Here is a 17,914-nt window from a genome sequence, read left to right as displayed (position 1 = left end):
AGGTGTTCACCATTTATCCCCTCAGTAAATTAAACCAATCTTGTTGGATGCTATTTTCTATTGGAGGGGATGCTTACCACATGTTTGAATTTTCACATACATCTGTTTACCAAAGAGAAAGTATTCTTAAGTCACTTTTTCCATAGGTACAATGATTTCACTTCTTGTGTAGGAAAAATTACTAATGTTTCAGTTTTTAAATTCACTAGCATAAAGCTCTTCTCTACACCTCTGGAAGAGGTCTTGCCTCGGGGCCTGGGCCGCCCTCTCTCTTCACGTCTGACGGGCCATCACTCTTCCCACCTTCAAAACCTTATTAAAACCACATCTCCTCCAAGAGACCTTCCCTGACTTTGCCTTCATTTCTTCTTCTCCCACTCCCTTTTGCATCACCTTTGTACCCTTTATTCACCCCTCCCTCAGTCCCAAAGCACTTATGTTCATAACCATAATTTATTTATTTGTAATAATGTCTGTCTCTCCCTCTAAACTGTAAGCTCACTGTGCGCAGGGACTTGGCTACATTGTACTCTCCCCAAGCGCTTAGTACAGTGCTCTGCACTCATTATTAAGTGCCGTCAAGTGGTTTCCGATTCATAGCAACTCAATGGATATATTTTCTCCAGAACAACCTGGGCTCTGCCATAATCCGCAACCTTTCTAATGGTTCTTATCATTGTTATGGTCTCTATTCATCTAGCTGCTGGCCTGACTCTTCCACATTTTCCCTTGACTTTTCCTATCGTTAGTGTCTTCTCCAGAGAATTAGTCCTCCTGATTATGTGTCCAAAATATGCTAATCCAAGTCATTTGGCCTTCCAAAGACCATTTTGGTTTAATTTGCTCTAAAATCCATTTGCTTGTGTTTCTGGAAGTGCTGGCTATTTGCAAAAGCTTTCTCCAGCACCACATTTCAAAAGAATAGATGTTCTTTCTATCCCGTGTTTTCACTGTCCAGCTTTCAGATCCATACATTGTCACTGGATAGACCATAGAGTTGACGGTTTGTATTTTTGTGTCAATTGTTACATCGACACATTTCATGACTTTTTCCACCCTCTTCATAGCAAGTCTTCCTAACATTAATCTCTGGCAGGTTTTTGGCTACTAGTTGCTTTAGTAAGCACTCAGTAAATAAGATGGTTTGAACAATTGATAATTACTCTTTTTAGCTTCATTTCTCAAATTTGAAACAAGATGGTGGCACATATTTGAGACTCATTTTATTTTTCCATCTTCAAATCTGAACTTTCACTAATACCCAGTGACTGTTGTGTTGCATTTGAGATTGTACTTTGCTCTGTCATTAAAGTATTTGTTCTGCTTCCCTCCTTGTGAAATCCCTGTTTGAGCTGACCATCAAGTACATGCTTGTCCTGATACAGTACAATCCTCTCTCATATGTTACATCCAGTGATAGCATCAGGAGTTATAATAATTGCAGTGCTTGTTGTGCTTACAATGTGTCACGCACTGTACTAAGTACTGATGTAGATGCAAAATCATCAAATTGGACATGATCCCTGTCACACAGAGGTTGACGATCAAAGGGAGAGGGAGAACGGATACATAACCCCTATTTTACAGATGAAAAAGCTGAGGCACAAAGAAGTGAAGTGACTTGCCTAAGGTCACTCACCTCACAAGTGGCAGAACAGGGATAGAACCCAGGTCTCCTGACTCTCAAGCTCCTGCTGTTTCCAGTGGTCCACAATTGTTTCTTAATGCACATTGCCTCATTGCTGGTTTCTGCATTCTGAGGCCTCATTGTTGATAATACCGCCCTGTTTCTCAATGTTGGCATAGCTCAGAAGTAACTTGTTTAACTTGTTGAATCTACTTGTGAAGCAGATATGCCTTCAATGGTAGTTCAATCTCACAGCCTAGGAGAAATTGGTACTCAGCCATAGCTTTGTAAACCTTCATTTTGGTATGAAAAATGATGCCCTGTTGTTTCCAGACTCTGATTGTTAATCTCCTGAAAATCTAACTGGCCCTCTTCATTCTGTTCACTACTTCTTCACATTTTGAGATTAACTGGTTAGAGTATAATCTAAGTAGCAGAATTCAGTGACAATATTCAATTATTGCTAATTAAAAATTTGGGCTGAGGACATCAGCTAGGTTTGTTTCCGGGTTATGGTCTGTCTCTAGAACTGTGCTAAATCTGTAAATTATTTGTTTTTACCAGTGTGTTTGTGTGTGTGTGTGTGTGTGCGTGCACGTGTCTTAAGAGCAGTTGTCAGCATCCAACAAGCACCTCGGTGAATATCTCAAAGATCTGAGATTTACGCACCATTGTAATAAGTCATTAGGCCAACCTTAAAAAAAAAATGGCTTCCATCATTAATGCATATGTGTTAAAAAAAAAACCAAGAGAAAAAACTAATAATAATAATAATGGAATCTGTTAAATGTTTACGATCTAACAAGCTCTGTACTAACCACTGAGTTACTTACAACACAATCAGATCAGATACAAATCCAGTCCCAGTTTGGGCTGGCAGTCAGAGGTTAAGAAGAACAGGTATTTAATCCCCATTTCACAGGTGAGGAAGCATGTACAAAAGAATTACTCAAAGTTATAAAGCCAGCAAGGTTTGGAACCCGGGACGTCCGACTCCTAGCAGCAGCTGTATCTGATCTGATACAATCACCTGTATCTGATCTGAGTTGTGATTCCAGCCCTTGCTTTTCCACATTTGTGTCCTATAAAAATTCTCCAGAAGAGTTAACTTCTGAATCCCAGATGCGAGTTACAGGGTTAGAATCTTCAGTAATGCTGGTTCCAAAGCTGAGAAGCAGCACTGTCTAGTGGATAGAGCACGAGCCTGAGAGTCAGAAATACTCGAGTGCTAATAGCAACATAAACCCAAGAGAAAGATTTAGATTAAAACAATGCCCGAGGAACAGCATATGAAATTATGATTCCAGACCTAATGGGGAGAGACGCAGAGACCTAGAAAAGTCAGAAAAAGGAAGGGACTCAGGAGAGTTAATACATAAGATGAATAAAAAGGGTTTGTGGGGATTTTTTTTCCCCAGGTTGTTCTCCTTCTACCTCCACTTTAGCCAGTTGTGGACAGGGATTGTCTCTCTTTCTTGTTGAATTGTACTTTCAAAGAGCTTAATACAGTGCTCTGCACTCAGTAAGTGCTCAATAAATACAATTGAATTAATGAAATGAATGAACCCTCCACCAACAGCTGTTCAGACATTCTCATTTATTTATTTATTTGTATTTGTTAAGCATTATACTAGGAGCCAGGCACTGTACTAAATTCTGGGGTAGGTATAAGATAGGTTGGACATAGTCCATGTCCCACATGGGACTCACAGTTTTAATCTCTATTTTACAGATGAGGTAACTGAGGCAGAGTAGTGAAGTGACTTGCCCAAGGTCACCCAGCAGACAAGTGGGATTAGCACTCGAGTCTTTCTGACTCTCAGGCTCGTGCTCTATCCACTAGACAGTGCTGCTTCTCAGCTTTGGAACCAGCATTACTGAAGATTCTAACCCCGTAACTCGCATCTGGGATTCAGAAGTTAACTCTTCTGGAGAATTTTTATAGGACAAAAATGTGGAAAAGCAAGGGCTGGAATCACAACTCAGATCAGATACAGGTGATTGAAAAAAGATTAACAAAAACCTTTGGCAGCCTCCTTAAAATCCAGTGACTGTAATGATAGTCACATGTTTATTATTAAAAGCTCTGATTCCACAAGGCTGGAGAACAGCACTTGCTCAGTTTATGATCTTAATCAGATTTCTGCCAACTCTATCAAGTGCTTTTGTCTCTTGATTTTAGGATCGGTGTTTTCACCACCGAACCTTGCAGTTAGGAAGGATATATAACCTTGAGCAAAATAACTGGATGGAGAAGTCAGATTCCAGGGTGGAAGGCTCGATTATATGTCTCCTAACTCACCTCACTGGCATTTTTAGGTAGCAGAAGAGATGGGCTCTCTAGAATTATGGCTGATCTCTAATCCAGTGTGTATTATATTTACCAACCCTTTCTTTAAGGGCAAAGACTATGATCAGGCCTTGTTTGGGCCTTTTTAAGTACTCCTAGAGAAATGTAATGCTTGAGCTATCTGCAAGCTAACATTTTCCCCTCCAGAGAAAGTACCTGATATTGTTAGAAAAAGACGATCAAAACAGGGGGCCTCATCTCTTTCTTTCTGAGAAACCTCATTTAAGCTAATTTCAGGAAATGGGAAAATGTAGATTTTTAAATAATATTTGCCTATCCATCTCACCCTACTAGATTTTAAGACCTTAAAAGGCAGAGATTGTGCGTGTTGCTCCTGTTGTACTCTCCCAGTTGCTCAGTGCAATACGTTGCACTCAGTAGACAGGAGGAGGAGCATATTTGCACACTTACTGTGTGCAAAGCACTGTTCTAGGCCTGGGGAAAGAATACAGAGGTGAGAATTAGACATGGTAACTGGATTCCCAGCGGTTCACAATCAACCTAAGAAACTTATAGGGTGAGGGGCACTAATGACAGTTGCAAAAGGATAAATTAGAGAATAGAAACGCTAAAACATACACAGAAAATACATTTAAAAAGACAGTAGGGTATTGTGATTAGGAACACAAGGAGAAGAGAGGGGGAGAAGTTCCAGAGATATTCAAATACCATTGATGATAAAACTGATGAATTGACAAGAAGGATTTGGGGGCCTGAAGTGTGCAGCTTGCACTTTGCTAAACACCCTGTTAAATTTAATGCCCTTCTGCATATCACTTCCTGGGGTTGCAGATGAGTCATATATTGCTTCCTGTGGTTGCAGGTGAGCCAGATATTGCTTCCTGTGATTGCAGGTGAGCTAGACTGTTAGGCTCCAAGAGAAGACCTAAATGTAGACACAACCTCAGGGGTCATGGTGAGATGTCTTCTAAGAGCAGAAGACAGTGGGGCAGTAACTAATAGATTAGGGTCATTACTGGAAGAAGCATAATATAATGGTCAACAAGCATAGTATAAAGGCTGGGGGGAAAGGTCTGTCGCTGCTCGATCGCTGTTATCCGAAAGGACAACCAAGTCAGCCTGGGCAGTGGGGACCATCCAAGGGGCTGCTTGTTCTGGTCTCAGCCATTACTTGGCTGCTCGCTGTTCTCCGAAGGGAAGGAGGGGTACAGCCCGGGCAGAAGAACTTTTGGCCAGGGGATGCCCATGCAAGTCCGACCCAATAAAGACCGCAACACCGAACGGGACCAACCATCCATCAGTAGGAAATTCTCATCACCCCAGGTTTGAGGGCTTAACAGAAACAGGATCCTTTACTATTAATGTTTTTCTGAATGCTAAAAAATGTTTCCTTTTTGCTATACTGAATATTGAAGTTTATTCCATATGTAAAGCTGAGTCACAAATCCCCCTGTCCCTAATTGACTATTGGGATGTAACAGAGCCCCAAGAACAACACTTTTTAATGGTATTGATTTAGCACTTACTATGCACCAGGCACTGTGGTAGATGCAAGATAATGAGGTTGGACACAGTCCCTGGCCCACATGAGGCTCACAGTGCAAGTTGGAGAGAGGAGGATTTAATCCCCATTTAACAGATGAAATAATTAAGGCACAGGGAAGTTAAGTGACATGCCCACGGTCATACAGCAGAAAGGTTTTAAAGCTGGGATTAGAAGTCTGGACTTCTCATACCCATGGTTTTTCCACTAGACCATGATGCTTCATGTGAACTGCTGAAGGCATGGATTTTAAGGGGTTCATCATCAGTGGAATTTAAGAGAACACTCTGTGCATCCAAAGCACTGTACAATAGAGTTGATAGACAATATCCCTGCCCTCGAGGAGATTTCAGTCCAGGGAGAGCATAGAATCTTGATCCAACATATAAGGTGAGTCTGTAGTTTTTGGTTTAGAAAGAAAGACTTTCTACTTTTAGACTGTCAAACGAATATAACTGATTTATAAACTGACCCACCCCACAAGACCACAACCCAAATTTAAATTAAACTATATTTCTTTACTGTTTAAGTTACATTAAGTCCATACTGATGATTAATACACCAATTTTTTGGTTTTACCATGCTTACTGAAGGGAAAAGCAAAAAGTAGTGGAAAATCCTCTTTTCATTTGCTTTATGCTTTGCTGGTTTTGATCTCTCATTCTATTCTCAGAACAAACCCCAGGGGTATTTGACTGAGAAGTGAATTATCACCTGGCTTCCTTAGCCACCCTATTTTCTCTTCTATTGCATAGCAAGCATTGCTGCATTAAATTATTTTTTTTTCAGACTGCTCCTATGTAATTTCTGATCTTCAACATACCTGTACAACCTTCTGTTTCTCCTTTTTTGGAAACCTCTTCTTCATGTGACCTCAGATAATAAATAATTATGAAAGGAGGCTCCAGCAACATGAATGTGTGCTAGGTTTTGGGAACAGCACAAAGACGCCCAGTCCAGTTGTGTACATGAGTCTTTCGTGCAGAGATTCAGCTGGTCACCATGTAGGTTGTTCTACAGCACAACTCATCTTTTTAGCTGAATGGCATGGTACTTTCCAGTAAACAATTATGAGAAGGAAACATTCTAAGTTCTGTGCTTCACAACTGAAAGACTATGGGGTTTTTTTTCCAAACTTGGAAATTGAGGAAACAAGGGACACCACGCCAAAACATTTTTTTGACTTGTCTCCTTCCCAAAGATGTGTCAGGAATGTTATTCTCCAGTGGTGTCAAAGGATCTGTATGGCCTGGATTCTTCCATCACTTATAATCCTCACAGTGTGGGTAACACAGTTTGGTCTGTTTGACCTAGCAGGTGTAACACTGAGTATGAACGAAATACCTATGCAAGCCTCTCAAGACCACAGGATAATCCTCTTCCAAAAGCTAGATAGTCTTTAAATCTTACCACTTCTCCCCAACACAATTGCAGGTAGAAACTGTTTGGCCTAGAGAATAAAGCATGGGTCTGAGAGCTGAAGGACTTGGGTCCTAATCTCAGCTGTTGAGACTTGCCAGCTGTGAAGTCTTGGACAAGTCACTTAGCTTCTCTGTATCTCGGTTTCCTCTATTGTAAAATAAGGATTCAGTACCTTTTCTCCCTCCTACTTGACTGTGAGCTTCATGTGGGAAAAGGACTGTATTTGGCCTGATTAACGTGTATCTACCCCAGCACTTAGTTGAGTCCTTGACAGATAGTATGCAATTTACAAATGCCCTTTTTTAAAAAAAGTGGTAGCTCATCCTTCTTGGAGGGTTTCCTTTTGAAGCATTAAAATTGCACAGTCTTTCTTAATTATTCTTTGGGTTTTGTTTTATTGTGTGTCATGGTGGCAGTCCAGTCAATTGTATGCTTATATAGCTTGGACATGTCACCCCACTTCTCAAAAATCTCCAGTGATGGCCCATCCACCTGTGCATCAAACAAAAACTCCTCACCACTGGTTTTAAAGCACTCCATCACCTTGGCCCCTCCCACCTCACCTCGCTTCTCTCCAACTACAACCCAGCCTTCATCCTTACTCCTCTATTGCTAACCTTCTCATTGTGCCTCTATCTCATCTATCTTGCAGCTGACCCCTCTCCCACATCCTATCTCTGGCCTGGAATGCCCTCCCTGCTCAAATTCAACAGACAATTCCTCTCCCCCCGATTCAAAGCCTTATTGAAGACAAATCTCCTCCAGGAGGCCTTTCCCAAGTCCCCTCTTTCCTCTTTTGCCACTCCCTTCTGCATCACACTGACTTGCTCCCTTTGTTCTTCCCTTGTCCCAGCCCCATAGCACTTATGTACATATCTGTAATTTATATTAATGTCTGTCTCCCCATCTCTAGACTATAAATTCATTTTGGGTGGGGAATGTGTCTATTGTTATATTGTACTCTCCCAAGTGCTTAGTACAGTGCTCTGCACACAATAAGCACTCAATAATATTGAATAAATGATTTCATGACCTCAATGTTTCTGTACCAATCCTTCTCCACCTGAAACCCACCCCAAACTCCAAAGGTTCAGGCTTTCTAATCTTCACCAGTAGCTCCTCTTAACGCAGTGCACCATTCATTCGTTCATTCATTCGATCATGTTTATCTAGTGCTTATTGTGTGCAAAACACGGTACTAAGCACCAGACACCTGGATAGTCAGAACGTAGTATCGAGAGTATGGATTTGTACTTCATGCCGTCACTTTCTCAGCTGTAACTTCTTCACAGCGCAGCCAATGGGTGTAAGAGGGAAATCAGCTCAGAAGGGAATAGAATCCCAGAGTGACAGAGCTGAACAGTGCAGTGAGGAAAAGCCTCTTGTTTTTGTTTTGTTTTTATGGTATTTGTTCTTTCATTCATTCAGTAGTATTTATTGAGCACTTACTATGTACCAAGCACTGCACTATGTACTTGGAAGAGTACAGTGCAACAACAAATAGACACATTCCGTGCCCACAACGAGCTTTAAATGCTTACTCTGTGCAAAGGACTGTATCAAGCACTGGGGTACAAACAAGGGTGGACAGAGTCAGTGTCCAACATAGTGTTCACAGTCATAATTCCCACTTTACAGATGTGGTGCCTGAGGCATAGAGAAGTTATCTTGCCCAAGGTCACACAGCAAAGTGGCAGAGCCTAGAATAGAACTCAAGTCCTTCTGACTCTCTAGCCCGTGGTCAAATCTTCTGGGCCATGCTGCTTCTCCATGTTTTCTTTGGAAGGGTGACCTTCTATTTACTCCAAAATGAGGAGCTGCTTTAGAGTATGAATGGAAATTCCAGAGGTGCAAGTCCATAGACAATATAAAACCAAATAGTACTCCTCCTAAAGAGTAAGTACATCCTGGCACTTGAGAAGAGCACAGGGTGCCTTCTGATCTTACAGAAAGTGTTTACTTACTTCAGAACCAATGTAGAATAGACTATGGTGCACAAAAGACACTTCAAGAATACAAATTGAAGGGATCAAAACAAGCTCCCAAGGGCAAAGCAGGCTTTTCCTCACCAGATGGAAGCCACATATTTCTTGTCATATAAAGAGTATAAGTTTCTCTCTTTCTCTTCAAATGGAACAGAATGACATTTTGGTAACCAGTCTCTTTCCTTTCTCATTTAAAATGCCATAGAAATTTTAGTCCTTGCTTTCTAAGTCATGATGGTCTGGATAAGTGGTCAAATAATGTTTTCTGCATACTTCAAGGTCTGTTTTTTCCACAGACACCTTTGAGAGAGGTTGGTGTAAAAACAGATATTGTTTTACAAACCCACACATGTATATTACCCCCTAAAGTGAACTCACTGTAGCTGTAGTAATAATAATAATTTTGGTATTTAAGTGCTTACTATGTGCCAGAAAGTGAACTAAGCACTGGGGTGAATACAAGTAAATTTGGTTGGACATGGTCCCTGTCCCGTGTGGGGCTCACAGTCTCAATTACCATTTTACAGATGAGGTAACTGAGGCACAGAGAAGTGAAGTGATTTGTCTAAGCTCACACAGCAGACAAGTGGCTAAGTCAGGATTAGAACCTATGACCTTCTGATTCCCTGGCCTGTGCCTTATCCACTATTCCATGCTGCTTCTCACTGCAGTGGGGAGGGAGGAGTTATCAATAGGGAAATTTTTGAGAGGCAATGGGGTCTTGTGGAAAAACATGGGCCTTGGACTCAGAGGACCAGATTCTAATCCTACCCTCCCCACTTACGTGCTTTGTGACCTTGGGCAAGTCATTTAACTTCTTTGTGCCTCATTTTCCTCATTTGCAGAATGGGGTTTCAGTACCTGTTCTTCCTCTTACTTAGACTATGAGTCCCATGTGGGACTTGATTATATTGTATCTATCTCAGCATTTAGTACAGTTCTTGATACAGCTTAAATGCTTAACAAATACTGCAATTATTATTTTAGGATAGAGGCTACAGGTACCCCCTTTTTGCTCTCATGATCATTATTATCATCATTAGCATAATCATCAACAAAGTAGTTTAATAAGTCCCACAGGGTTCATTATTTGCAGACCTCTTAATATGAACTTTCTTGATTCAAAATGAATTTTCTGCAGATATTCGTGGGAAAACATCTCAGCATTTTGGCTCCATCTGTGAAAATTGCAAAATTACAATTGGCTCAAACAAGAAACCTTATTAAAATATACTAAGCTTCACTACATGCAAATTAGGTGAGATTGTCTTCCAGCCCATAAATGCTAATAACATTTCAACTGACAACCTTCTTATCACAAATTATCTTTGAATAAAGTTACAATGTCAGATTTAATCGGGAGACTTGTCAGAAAAATGGTCCATATTTATGTTATCTGATTTCTAAGTGGCATATGAGGAAGAGGAATTGGGCATAAGTTCTTTAGACTTGTATGGATCTTCGCAATTCATATGTTCTCAGCATGTTTTATAGCCAAACCTATTGTGTGCTAATGTTTTTTAATAAGATGATCTATGGCCTTAGACAAACATTGAAACAAATTAGGAATAGGGGAAATAATAGAATAAGTGCATATTTACGTAAACATTTGGAGACTAGGGTGACTATCCAAGTGCTTAAGGGAAGCACAGCCAGATGCATAGTGGAAAAAGAGGAGACAGTGGGTAGGGGAAAAAATGGATTTAGTCTAGGAAGGTCTTTTGGAGGAGATGTGATTTTGCAGGCTTGCAGGTTGGCCAGTCCCCTCTCAGGATCGGACCTGGTGAGTACTCTCGACTACGGGAGGGAGAGTCAAGCAGAGGCATATCCATGCCATTCCAAGCTTGGACAGTGGCTAGGGAGTAGAAGGCAGTCTTCTAAAGGTTAGAACCCAGTCGTGCTGGTCAGCAGTGTTAAGGGAGAGAGTCGAGGGCAGAGACTCAAGTATACTGCACAGGAGAAGGCAGTGGTAAACCACTTGCTTATTTTTACCAAGAAAACTCTATGGATACACTACCAGAACGTTTGCAGATGGAGATGGGGCATTCTGGGAAAGATGTGTCCATGGAGTCGCTAAGGGTCGGAGACCACTCAACAGCATAAAACAAGACAAGACAAGGTTAAGTTTAGATCACGACATCACTAAAATCTGCCCTTTCCTCTCCATTCAAAAGACTACTAGGCTGATCCAAGCACTTATTCTACCCTGCCATTACTAGATGAGCCTCCTGCTGTCCAGATCATTTTTCTCAAAATACCTAAAGTCCATGTTTCCCCAATCCTCAAGAAATTCCAGTCGTTGCCCATCCACGTCTGCATCAAACTGAAAACTCCTTACCTTTGGCTTTAAAACATTGACTCACCTTGAGTGATTGAGTGATTGGAATGGCATGGATATGCCTCTGCTTGACTTGCCCTCCCATAGTCAAGACTGGTAGAGTACTGGAAACTCACCAGGTGCGATCCTGAGAGGGGAATGGCCAACCTGCATTCCTGTAAAATCACATCTCCTCCAAGAGACCTTCTTAGACTAAGTCCATTTTTTCCCCTCCTATTATACCTCCCTGATTTCCTACTACAACCAAGCATGTTCAATTTGCTCCTCTAACCCAACCTACTCACTGTACCTCGATCTTGTCTATCTGTCTGTGAACACCTCACTCACAGTCTGCTTCTGGCCTGGAATTTTCCCCCTCTTCATATCTGACAGTCCACCACTCTCTCAACCTTCAAAGCCTTATTAGAATCACATGTCCTCCATTAGGCCTTTGCCAACTAAACACTCATTTTAGTCAATCCATAAATCCATCTTATTAAATGGGCTCTTAATCTGTGCAAAGCACTGTACTAAGGACTTGGGAGAATACAAACCCTCTCCCCAATCCTTTTTGGAGAAGCAGCGTGGCTCAGTGGAAAGAGCACGGGCTTTGGAGTCAGGGCTCATGAGTTCGAATCCCAGCTCTGCCACTTGTCGGCTGTGGGACTGTGGGCAAGTCACTTAACTTCTCTGTGCCTCAGTTCCCTCATCTGTAAAATGGGGATTAAGACTGTGAGCCCCACGTGGGACAACCTGATTCCCCTATGTCTACCCCAGCGCTTAGAACAGTGCTCGGCACATAGTAAGCGCTTAACAAATACCAACATTATTAACAGTGGTAGGCACTGCCCACAAAGAGCTTACAGTCTCCTCCCTCACCCTTCTGCATCTCCCTTGTACTTGAATTGTACCCTATACTCACACCACCTTCAGCACCATAGCACCTTTTTTTAAAAAAATGGTATTTGTTAAAGCCTTACTGTATACCAGGCACTGCATTAAGTGCTGGGGTAGATACAAGCTAATAAGATGGACACAGTCCCTGTCCCACAAGGGGTTCAGTCTTAATCCCCATTTTCAAGGTGAGGTAACCAAAGCACTGAGAGAGTAAGTACTTGTTCAAAGTCACACAACAGACAACTGGTGGAATCAGGAGCAGAACCCAGGTCCTTCTGACTCCCTGGCCCGTGTTCTATCCACTAGGCCATGCTAATGTTCATTCATTCAATAGTATTTATTGAGTGCTTACTATGTGCAGAGAACTGTACTAAGTGCTTGGAATGTATAATTCCCCCTCTAGATTCTAAACTCCTTCTGAACAGGGAACACATCTCCCAACTCTGTTATAGTGTACTCTCCCAAACAATTAACATAGTTCATTCATTCATTCATTCGATCATATTTATTGAGTGCTTACTGTGTGCACAGCACTGTACTAAGCGCTTGGAATGTACAGTTTGGAAACAGATAGAGACTATCCCTGCCCAATGACGGACTCATAGTCTAATCAGGGGAGACAGACAACAAAACAAGTAGTCTGGCTTCAATATCATCAAGATAAATAGAATCATAGATATATACACATCCTTAAAATGAATAGAGTAATGAATATATACAAATAGGCACAGGTGCTCTGGGGAGGGGAAGGGGAAAGAGCAAAGGGAGGGAGTAGGGGGAATGGGGAGGGGAGGAGGGGCAGAGGGAATGGGAGGGCTGGGTCTGGGAAGGCCTCCTGGAGAAGGTGAACTCTCAGTAGGGCTTTGAAGAGGGGAAGCGAATTAGTTTGGCGGATGTGAGGAGGGAGGGCATTCCAAGTCAGTGGTAGGACGTGGGCCACGGGTTGACGATAGGACAGGTGAGAACGAGGCACCGTGAGGAGGTTAGTGGCAGAGAAGAAAGATAATCGGGGCAGCAGAATGAAGTATAGACTGGAGCAGGGAGAGACAGGAGGATGGGAGATCAGAGAGGAGGCTGATGCAGTAATCCAGTTGGGATACTATGAGAGATTGTACCAGCAAGTTAGCAGTTTGGATGGAGAGGAGAGGGCAGATCTTGGTGATGCTGTGAAGGTGAGACCGGCAGGCTTCGGTGACAGATTGGATGTGTGGGGTGAATGAGAGAGCAGAGTCAAGAATGACACCAAGGTTACAGGCACGTGAGATGGGAAGGATGGTAATGTGGTAGATGGTAGAGAAGCAGCGTGGTTCAGTGGAAAGAGCACAGGCTTGGGAGTCAGAGGTCATGAGTTTGAATCCCGGCTCTGCCACTTGTCAGCTGTATGATTGTGGGCAAGCCACTTAACTTCTCTGTACCTCAGTTCCCTCATCTGCAAAATGGGGATGAAGACTGTGAGCCTCATGTAAGACAACCTGATTACCCTGTATCTACCCCAGCACTTAGAACAGTGCTCTGCACGGAGTAAGCGCTTAACAAATACCAACCTTATTATTATTATTATTAGTGCCATCCACAGTGACAGGGAAGTCATGGAAAGCACAGGGTTTGGGAGGGAAGATAAGGAGCTCAGTCTTGGGCATGTTGAGTTTTAGATGGCGGTTGGACATCCAGGTGATGTCCTGGAGGCAGGAGTAAGTGCTCAATAGTATGAGTGATTGATCGATCAATTCCTATGGCTAATATGATTTTAGTAGTGTGGCAAATGTGAACATTTCCACAGAGTGTTGCAGGAACCTTTGAAGCAATCATTCAATAAAGCTAATGCCACCCACAATTGTTTTGCTGCACCTTTTAGGTATTTCAGATCCTGTTGTTAGAGTTTAAGGAAGTGAAAGTTAGAGGCAAGATAAATTTAATAATAATAATGTTGGTATTTGTTAAGCGCTTACTATGTGCAGAGCACAGTTCTAAGCGCTGGGGTAGACACAGGATAATCAGGCTGTCCCATGTGAGGCTCACAGTCTTAATCCCCATTTTGCAGATGAGGGAACTGAGGCACAGAGATGTTAAGTGACCTGCCCACAGTCACACAGCTGACAAGTGGCAGAGCTGGGATTTGAACCCATGACCTCTGACTTCCAAGTCCGTGCTCTTTCCACTGAGCCACGCTGCTTCTCACCTCAGATTTTGATTGAATTAACTGGAGATTTGGAAGTCACTTCTTTTTTTCTTGAACCGCAGTGGAGGACAACTGAAAGGGAATAGTTTTTTAGTGGTATTTGTTAAGTGCTTACCATTTGCCAAGCACTGTGTTAAGCACTGGGATAGATACATGTTTTTTCAGGGTGGAAACAGTCCATCGTATTTACTGAGTGCTTTCTGTGTGCAAAGTGCTGTACTTAACTCCTGGGAGAGTGCGATAGCAATAAACAGGCACATTCCCTGCCTACAACAAGCTTACAGTCAAGAGGGCGAAACAGACATTTATCTAAATTGTTATATTAAAGATATGTACATGAGTGCTGTGGGGCTGGGAGCAGGTATGAATAAAGGGAGCAAGTCAGGGTGATGCAGAAGGGAGTAGGAGAAAAGGAAAGGAGGGCTTATTCAGGGTAGGCCTCTTAGAGGAGACGTGTCTATAATAAGGATCTTGAAGTTAGGGAGGGTGTTCCATGCCAGAGGCAGGATGTGAACTAGGGGTCGGTGGTGAGATAGATGAGCGCGAGGTACAATGAGAAGGTTAACATTCAAGGAGCTAAGTTGCGAGCAGGGTTGTTGTAGGATAGTAGCGAGGTGAGGTCAGTTGAGCTCACTGTCTTGATCTCTACTTTACAGATGAAGTAATTGAGGCACAGAGAAATCAAGTGACTTGCCCAAGATCACATAGCAGACAAGTGACAGTTCAGGATTAGAACCCAGGTCCTTCTGAACTCCCAGGTCCATGCTGTATCTACAATGCCACATATTCTGTTAGAATACAATTTTGAGAATGGTTTCTGCAATAGAAAGTTGTTTTTAAGTCCAACATGAATCCCACAGTTAACATATGAAGGGACAAAAAACAGAGAAAGGAAGTTTGGATATTTCAGTGATTTCCAAGAGCCATTAGATGCTCTTTCCAGTTTGCATTAGACAACATAGGTGATTCCCAAATTCCCCCTTCTATTCCCTATGTAACATATGGAGTGCTCATCATTATAACTAACACAACAATGTCGCCGGCCATCATTTGCCTTAAAAGTCACTGTCTCTTTTCAATTTAAATGGTGACTTTGCCCAGGAGCAGATGGTGAGGTGAATGCAAACCAGAACCATCTGGAACTCTGAACCTGTAAAATAATAAGTGCTGATGTGGCTGTTCCGGTATGAGTTATTTCAAACTAGATGGTGGTTTTGCTTATTTCCTTTGGCACTGAAACTGGAATAGCTCTGGGGGTTAATGGGGGTTGCTTTGGAGACCTGAGTTTGAACCTTGGTATTTCTGGGGAAAGCCCTACCATCTCTCAGTTGCCTAGCTGGTTACCCAGCCAGCTGAGAGAGACCAGTGTCACAAGATTGTGCAGCTGACATCCTTCCATCTCTCTCTTATTTCCTCTCTCTTTCTCCCTCCCTCCAGTTGTCTCTTTCTCCCAACCTCTTCCTCCTCACCTCTCATTTTCTCCCTAACCTCCAACACCAGGGCTTTAGTTACCCATTCTTACCTATTAAAGATTGTCTCCTATACTGAATATTCTTTTTGACACTTATTAAAGTGTGTCTTTAAACAACACAACCATAGAGAACAATGAGATGCTTCTGAAACAAAAGTTCTGAAATGCTTCTGAAACAAAAGTTCTGAAGTTTTACCTTCTTTGTTTAGCAACCACAGCTTTTCTATCCATAGATCACATACATTTTTTTTAGTGAGAAAAAATATTTGGAGGAGAAAAGCTATAAAGAATGACAACCACGTCATGAGAAATTAAATGTGTCACAGGAAGAACCTAAAATAGTATGATTAATTAAAATTTACTATTCTGAGAAGGGGTGTGTGTGTGCTGAGGGAAGGATAAATGAACAATGAATTTTCCAAGGCTTAAAATACCATACGAATATTAAGTTTTATTTTATTTCCCTATACTCTATTGTTATAGTGAATTTATGATAATTCATTGAGTTTTAAATTTGTTCATTATACTTGATATTATAAAGACGTTCCTCAGTAAGGACCATGCATTCGGAGTTAAACAGTAAAATGCACATTTTAGAACGATTAATTCTAAGTAGTTTAAGGCTCTGAGGCAGGGGGACAGTTGGCATCATTAAAAAATAGTAAGAGTAATATGTTGTTCTGCTGCTTAGCTGCACGAGCTGGGTAATTGCAGAATATGTGGTAGTTTATTTATTCAAATTTATTTGAATATTGAAAATTCAAAGTACTTACTGTTCTTGAAAGCCTGGAGCATTTATTAGTGTTTCTGTTATCTTTGATGCCCAGTGATTCTTACCTCTGGCTGTTCAGGCCGAACTACAAAATAATGGCCTACCCCTTACAACAGGTAACCTGTGGTTCTCAGGAACAAAGGTAGGCAAATCTTGCTTGCTGCTCCCATCAACCTCCAGTGGAAAGCCTCGATTTTTTGTAATAATAAACAGTGGATAGGACCAGGTAAAGAGAAATACTTTGAGGGAGATGGGGGGTGGGGGGATTTGCTTCAAATTGGGAATTAAGTGGCCAGAACCCTTTATAATGTGCTGCGTCCCTCCACCGTTACTTGCTCTTTGCACTTGCCAATTCAGTGGAAAAATAGATGGTAGGGACAATAGAGTGAGCCTGGCTCTGTACAGTCACTAGCACTGGAGTTCATTCTTTCTTGCAAGCTCTCAACCTACAATCTTAGGTCAGTGGTTTATCCATCGTTCGCAAGGCACAACTCCACCTACAACATTAGCATAGTCTGGTGGAAAGAACAGGGTCCCAGGAGACAGAAGACCTGGGTTCTTTTCCTGGTTATTCCACTTGCCGACTGTGTGAATCTTGAGCACTTAACTTCCCCATCCCTCAGTTTTCTCATCTGTAAAATAGGGATTCATTACCTGTTTTGGGTGATGAGCCCCATGTGGGACAGGGACTGGAACTGACCTGATTATCCTGATCCCACTGCTTAATAAAGTGCTTAGCATATAGTAAACACATTTTAAATGCCACAATTATTATTATTATTATTTTCATCAGCTCTCTCTTTCTTAAATAGTTGTGGAGACTCTATTTAAGAGAAGCAAAATGTATTAGCTTACTGGTGCTTTTTCATCTTCCTCCTGTCAGAGGGCTCTAACTACATTATCTTTTTCTTAGAGAGTGCCAGGGTACTCACTGTATCTCAGTCTTATCTATCTTGCTGCTGACGACTCACCGAGGTCCTGTCTCTGCCCTGGAACTCCCCTTTATATTCAGCAGTTGATTGCTCTCCCCACCTTCAAGCCTTATTAAAAGCGCAACTCCCTTCCTTGACTACACCCTCATTTCACCTACTCCCTTTGCTTGCACTTAGATTGGCACCCTTTATTTATCCTCATTTATTTATATTTATATTTAATACAATAAATTATAATGTGATATAACAAATTATAATAAATAATATAATAAATAAGTAAAGAGATATTTATTTATCTCTCAGCCCCAGAGAATTTATGTACATATCCACAATCTGTAATTCATGCATTTATATTAATATTAATTAATTCATTCAGTCGTATTTATCAAGCACTTACTGTGTACAGAGCACTGTACTAAGCGCTTGGAATGTACAATTCCACATCAGATAGAGACGAT

The sequence above is a fragment of the Ornithorhynchus anatinus genome, chromosome 2 (genome assembly GCF_004115215.2).
Source record: "Ornithorhynchus anatinus isolate Pmale09 chromosome 2, mOrnAna1.pri.v4, whole genome shotgun sequence".
Classification (NCBI taxonomy): domain Eukaryota; kingdom Metazoa; phylum Chordata; class Mammalia; order Monotremata; family Ornithorhynchidae; genus Ornithorhynchus; species Ornithorhynchus anatinus.
This window is presented reverse-complemented; position numbering follows the sequence as displayed.